A 6,566-nucleotide genomic window follows, 5' to 3' on the forward strand; every position below is an offset into this window, starting at 1 on the left:
TCTCAAGCTTGTCTACCTTTGTCCTACACTTGAAATATATAGTCTTCTTATGCTGTCAGTTACACTTCCGTGTCCTTTCAAAATACATAGTGGACCCTACAACCTCACATATCTATGAACACAGTCAACGTCTGTCATTCGTGTTACTCACAAGACAGTGATATTGCTCAAGGGAGGCAGTAACATTGCTGCTCCTTGATTTTTATCTGTCTGGAAGTAAGCCGCTCACAGAGAAGAGTTATGTTGGATTCCATTTGCTTGTCAGCTTTGTCACATCTTTTTCCTCTGGCTATATATATTTTGTGATTATGTTTTCATCATTTTCTGCTGATTATATTACTGAGAGTCCTTTCTACAGTGACAGTTCCTGTTTGACATTAATTTTAACAATGAATCTGAATTTGGGGACAAGTGGTGAAAATTTAAAGGAAGGTACTGTTCTTTTCATGATACACAATTTTCTCATAAATCAGAAGTCCATCATACAGTTCAAAATGACCCAAATTATATACTGTGTTTATTCTGAGAGATACAAAATTATTCATGTAATTTTTGGTGAATTAGTGTTAGAGAGATTTTATGAATGTATTCTTCAATCAATTTTGGTATTATACAACTAACTTTTGATTGTCTTGTTCTAAAGTCTATGTTCTAAAACAGAGTAGGCTATAACAGAGGTCAAATGGCTGAACTTGGCATTTCTATCTTACATGGTAACAATATTAAACACTCCAGATACTCTTAATTCCTAGAATTCCATCATCATTTAATAAGGAGATGTCAGAGCTTTCCTGTCTATAGTCTCTAAAAGCCAGATCATTTTTAGTCAATTAGGAATTGACTTTGAATAAAATGGAAATTATTTTAAGATGTTTTTATTATCACATATGATTTTTAAATATAGTGCTGAGTATCTGTACTGTTATTTAAGAGACATTCAATGTGATCAAAAGTTTTTAATCATCTGCATGAATCTTAAAAATACTATGTTCAAAAATAATAACTAAAGAATGACAGAAGAAAAAGTCCATTTCATGTCAATAAGCACCTATAATTCTTTCTCAGATATAATACTCATGTTTGTCTTTATTTATTTACTATTTCCTTACTTATTTTGCTGCTTTTCTTCGTGGCCCTCTCTCAAATTGAAGGCATATTAAGTAGTAATAAGTTTTGTAAAAAGATTACACTTTAATATGAACTTTGCCTCAATGCTGGATCCCTTTCCTTAATTGATACATTTTATTGGCTTTTATGTCATAAAATCATTTAACTATTCTTTTCTGCTATTATATACAAAGAGACCATTACTTTTGGAAAAATTGAGACCTTAATATTCTGCATTTTATTTCTTTTCAGCCTTTTCTAGCAAAGTGGATAATTGCTATCTGAGTTGATCTATTCCATGTAACAACTTACTATAAGCAGTGAAGAGCAAACAACTCACCCTAATATTCTGGCTTTAAAACCACTGTCCTGAAGATACAGACTAAATACGTGCTGGTTCTGACTTTCAAGGTAATGGAGGCAACAGGTCTACATCATCCCCGCTAGGGCCAGCTATGTCACTGTTGCCTGCCTCCCAGCTATTTAACTTACTTTATGTTAATTTTTAAAGAGCATTTCTTTTCAAATTATCAATTTTTATATCAGTTAGTGTAGCTGTAACCACTGTGATGAAGAAAACATCAATGGAAGTCCATTTCTCTCTGATGTTGCTGTCCAGTAGTTGCTTTTTCTCCATGGGATGATCTGTGGAAACAGGGCCCTTCCATGTTTTGGCTCCTCCATCACTGTCATCATAATCAATCTACTGAGAAGAGGAAAAGTGAGCAAGGTAAAAGCACACACACGCATTAAGTGCCTTGGCCTATAAACGTTTCATTTTACAGCATTTCACATCTCATTGGTAATAACTCAGCATTGGACCTTCCCATATATGCAGGGTCCAAGAAATACGGAATCTGGCTGGGTAGCTGCCTCAAGGTAATAATGCTACACTACGAATAAAGTGGCAAAGTGTTAACAAATATGTAATTCTGTCTAATAGATAAGTGTATTTGGGGTGGTAGGTGTGAAGGAAGTTTTGTATTTTGTGTCAAATGGAAGAATTGAGACCATACTACATATACTATTTGGAAAAAAAAAACTGAATGAAAATGTATTTCTTGCATATAAACAAAAATATTTAAGCAAGGAAAATAAGTGTACCAATGTCACAGGATTGTTATGACAATTAAATGGACCAATAAAGCAATTTTACATATATAAACTATTATTCTTTGCCATTAATTCTTTTTGTCTTATTGCTGTCAATAAAAATTAAGGCTTTAGTATACATGTATAAATGTTAAGAGAATGACCCTAACTATATTCTGAATATTCTTGTATAGTAATATCAGATCAAACCCCATAAAATTATCATTTTAAAGGTGAAAAAGTTCACATATCAGCAAGTACTTGTCAGTCAGATCAAATGTGATAGGCAGGACATTTTGTCTCCATGGCCTTCACACATCGATGTTACCACTGTAAATGTGTAAATGAATACTTTATATAGAAAAAGAGACTTTGCAGATGGAATCATAGTTGCTAATCTTTTAACCTTAAAGTAGGAAGGTTATCCTGAATTATCCTCAGTTCAAGATGAGTGCATGGGCACTTAAAATCAGAAGAGGGAGGCACAAGTGTCAGCAAGAGAGATGTGGCAAAAAGGAAAACATAACACAAAAGGATGAGAACTCAAGTATTCTGGTTTTGAAGACAAAGGGAGCTGGGCATAAAAGAGGCAGATGGTCCTCAGCTGAGAACAATGCAAGGAAAGTGGGACTTCAGTCCTACACCACAGGGAATTAAGTTCTGCCAACAACCTGCTTGAGCACAGAAGTAGATTCTAGAGCCCCCAGTAAAGGATACACCTCTGCTAACACGTTGATTATAGCCTAATAAAACTCATGTCAAACTTCTGACCTATACAATGCGAAACTATTGATTTGTATTGTTTTAAGTTATTAAGCTTGTGGTAATTTTTAGTGCAGTAATAGAAAACTAATACATTAACTTTTACAATATATTCTGAGACTAATCACTTATCTCATCATTTTCCTCTTATAATAGTCTTGTGATGGTTCTCCTTGCTTGTACTGTCACCCAGGCAAAGTAACTGTCCATAAAGTAGGCTAGTTAATTACTTAAAAAATATGACTCAAATGGTGTCATTGCCTGCCTCAGCCTCTTCAATGGCTTTCCATCACAGTTTTACTTAAATCACAAGTTGCCTTTGTCATCTTAAATTTTCTACCACCTAAGCTCTTTTTACAAGGTGATTCAAACACAATCGCCTTATTCCTGTTTCTCAAACATGCCAAGCACATGTCTATCTCAAAAAATTTCCCATGTTCTTCCCTTTGACTGCTGAGTTCTCTCTCCAATATGGGCATATTTTTTCTCTACATATTTATTCAGGTCTCTGCTCAAATGTTATCTGTTCAAAAATATCTTTCATGTCTATGGCCTTGCTACCCTCAGCAAGCCCAATCCCATCTGATCTCAGAAGCTAAGCAGGGTTGAGCCTGGTTAGTATTTGCATGGGAGACCACTTAGGAAGACCAGGTGCTGTAGGCTTAAAAAAATCAAAAAAAAAAAAAATAGAGGATTGTAAGCTGACAAGGTCTTCGTTTTCTGTGAGGTCAACCAAGGTTGCCTTGCCTAAAAAAAAATTTTTTTTTACATAATTGACATGAAATAACACCTTTTTCCCGTTATTCTGTGCCTATTCATCTTGCTTTATTTTTCTTTATTGTGCTTATCACTACCCAGTATTATTTTGTTTACTTATTTTTCGTTTATTACTGAACTCTAGAGTAAAACTTACATTTACTCCATGCAGCATAGTGTCTATAGAGCCTAGAAAAGTTTATGAAAATATTATAGGTGTTCATTAAATATGAGGCAAGCTAATGCTAATTCATGAAATTATAGTTTGGGTGAAGGATATTGTATCTTATTCACCTTAGAGTACAGAAGAGTCAATGTGGCTAAATATTGATCATATAGTAAGATATTATATTCAAAGCTGGAAAACACAGAACTATTAGAAAGATCTGTTAAATCTTCAACTCTTGCTATAGCCTCTAGATTTACATTCTGAGTATTAGAGTCATTTTCTCTACTGATACTAGGCAGCCACTTCCTTGACTCTTCAACTGGCTTAGTTCCCATCTTTTTCTAAAACTCTAATAAGTAATTACTTATTTCAGAAAACATTCTTAAATGTACCAACTTTTCATCTATTATTTGTTTAAGTGCTTCTCATGGTTATTCCCAACAGCATTTTGCACACTGAACACTATTTAATTTGTCTATATGTTTATCTCTCCCTCAAGATTTTAAATTCCTTGAGGAAAATCATTCAGTCTTACTTACCATTAAATCCATGGATTCTAGCATCATACTAGGGACATGAAATAAATTTAATCAATATTTGTCAAATAGTAACTTAAATCATAGTCAAGTTGAAAAACCATTACTTATCTCTGGCCATTACAACTGCTGAATTTGCTCCACTAATATACACAGAAATATACAATTCCTCTGAAAAACTTAGTATCTTGTTAGCATAAGGTGTAGTTCTAACATTCACAGAGTAACAGTCTTGCTGGTCACTCTTCGTTGAATACATACTCTGGCAATTATTTGATCACTGTCTCTAATATACAATAAAAAATCTTGAGTTGTTTGCTAGACAATCAAGTGCTCTATATGAAATATACATATGTATTAAACATTTTAATATGTATTAAACATTCCTTTATTTTTGACATCATTACTTCAATAAGAAATGTCAATAATGGCTTCTGCAACTTTGTTATTTTATAATTTTTTTAAATGGCTGTCTTTCACTCTTTTAATACTTGTTACTTCTTTTTTCCCACTCTGTTGTCACTATAGTTTCAGTGTCTATAAACATTAACTTAGATTAATTTAGTTGAGATTTTTTTTTTAATAAAACATTTTTAGAAGGACAGATTTGATGGTATCTTTAACATTTTTAAAGGCCACACTTTTTTAAATAACTAATTTCACTTTTTGGAATGTTTTTTAAAGAAATACTTGTTAGAGTTCACGTTGATTTATTTTTTAAGTTTTTTGTTGTTGTTGCTGTTTCATACTTCAACATTTTCACCTAGCAACTGTTCTGATTGGTTGGTTCTTGCACTACTTGTTAAAAGTTTTTACTATATATGTACACTGAGTTGTTTGCAAAAGAATATTTTTTTGCAACAGTGTTCACCATAAGAAAAAAATGAAAATATCCTGAATACTGGCTAACAGGAAATTGATTAGATGAATCCTTGTACATGAACATATGAGCTACAATGTAGATGTTTTAAGCTATTATAAGCTTTATTGCTAACATGCAATGTTCAACTGTACTATGAGGTAAGAAAAGAAGACAAGACTAAACATTGAGTATGATTTTAATTTACTTTAAAGGTTAAACTTTCATAAATATACAATTTTATGTAAATTCATAAAAGTATAGAAAAGAAATAAACAAAGTTCTTCTCCACTCTGGAAAAAGAATGGAGTGATTCTAGATAGGTAAAGAGTAAACCTTGTGCTTTACTTTATATTTTCATGTGTTATTTGTGTCTTTTCTAATAACAACGGTATCAATAGCAATAATAGCTAACATTTATTTGTAGCTTACTAAATGATAAGCTCTTCTAAATTCCAATTATTAACTCATTTAATTTTCATAAAAACTCTGTCAGACATCTACTATTATTTCCCTCTAATAGATAAAGAAACTGGTTGAGTAATTCATCTGATGTCAATAAAGCTAGTGTTTCAAAAAGGATATGAACCCAAGAGGTATTGGCCTGAGTTTGCTTAATCACTACATTTCATGTAGTACAAGCATAACAATTACATTACAGAAATGTCAGGAAACCAGCATTAATCTTACCACCATATAATATTGTAATTTTAAAAAGTAATACCATCTACATTGTGATTATTGTTTGTCCTGCTTTGTTTTAAATATGTACTTTGTGCCCATTCTTGATGATGATAGTATTTAATTGAAATTATTTTTAATTCAACTCCTTTGTTCCTATTAGTCAACCTACTACTTATGCAAATATTTTCCTGATACAAGTGTAAAAGTTGCTGCTGTCTTGTTTCACAGTACTTTTCCATCAGAATTATTATATTTTAGATTGAATTACCACAAGAATCTTCACAGCTTTTTGAAACATCTACTTAAAATACTACTTCCATCATATCCCATATTTGATTCTTTAATAACATGAAATCCATGTGGATTTTTCTTAGATTTTAGAATTTTCTCAAAATTCCCTCTTACTTCTAATTTCTGTTTTTCCATAATAGATTCCATGTTCCAGCCACAGTCACTTGACTGATGTTGCCTACATGTCACTTGCTCATAGCCACCTGCAACTAATTCAACAAACAGATGGTATTTATGAGACAGTGCTAGACACTATTGTGCATATGATTTTTGCCCATTTGTTATTCTTCTGTCTCCTTTTTAAGACCCA

The 6,566-nt window shown here is 32.3% G+C and overlaps 1 pseudogene; it reads left to right on the forward strand.

Annotated features, from left to right (window-relative positions):
* Nucleotides 1–3,505: 3,505 nt before the first annotated feature.
* Nucleotides 3,506–3,624, forward strand: LOC111744046 (annotated as a pseudogene).
* The last annotated feature ends 2,942 nt before the right edge of the window (nt 3,625–6,566 follow it).

Source organism: Pteropus vampyrus, unplaced genomic scaffold (assembly GCF_000151845.1).
Source record: "Pteropus vampyrus isolate Shadow unplaced genomic scaffold, Pvam_2.0 Scaffold5, whole genome shotgun sequence".
Taxonomy (NCBI): Eukaryota; Metazoa; Chordata; class Mammalia; order Chiroptera; family Pteropodidae; genus Pteropus; species Pteropus vampyrus.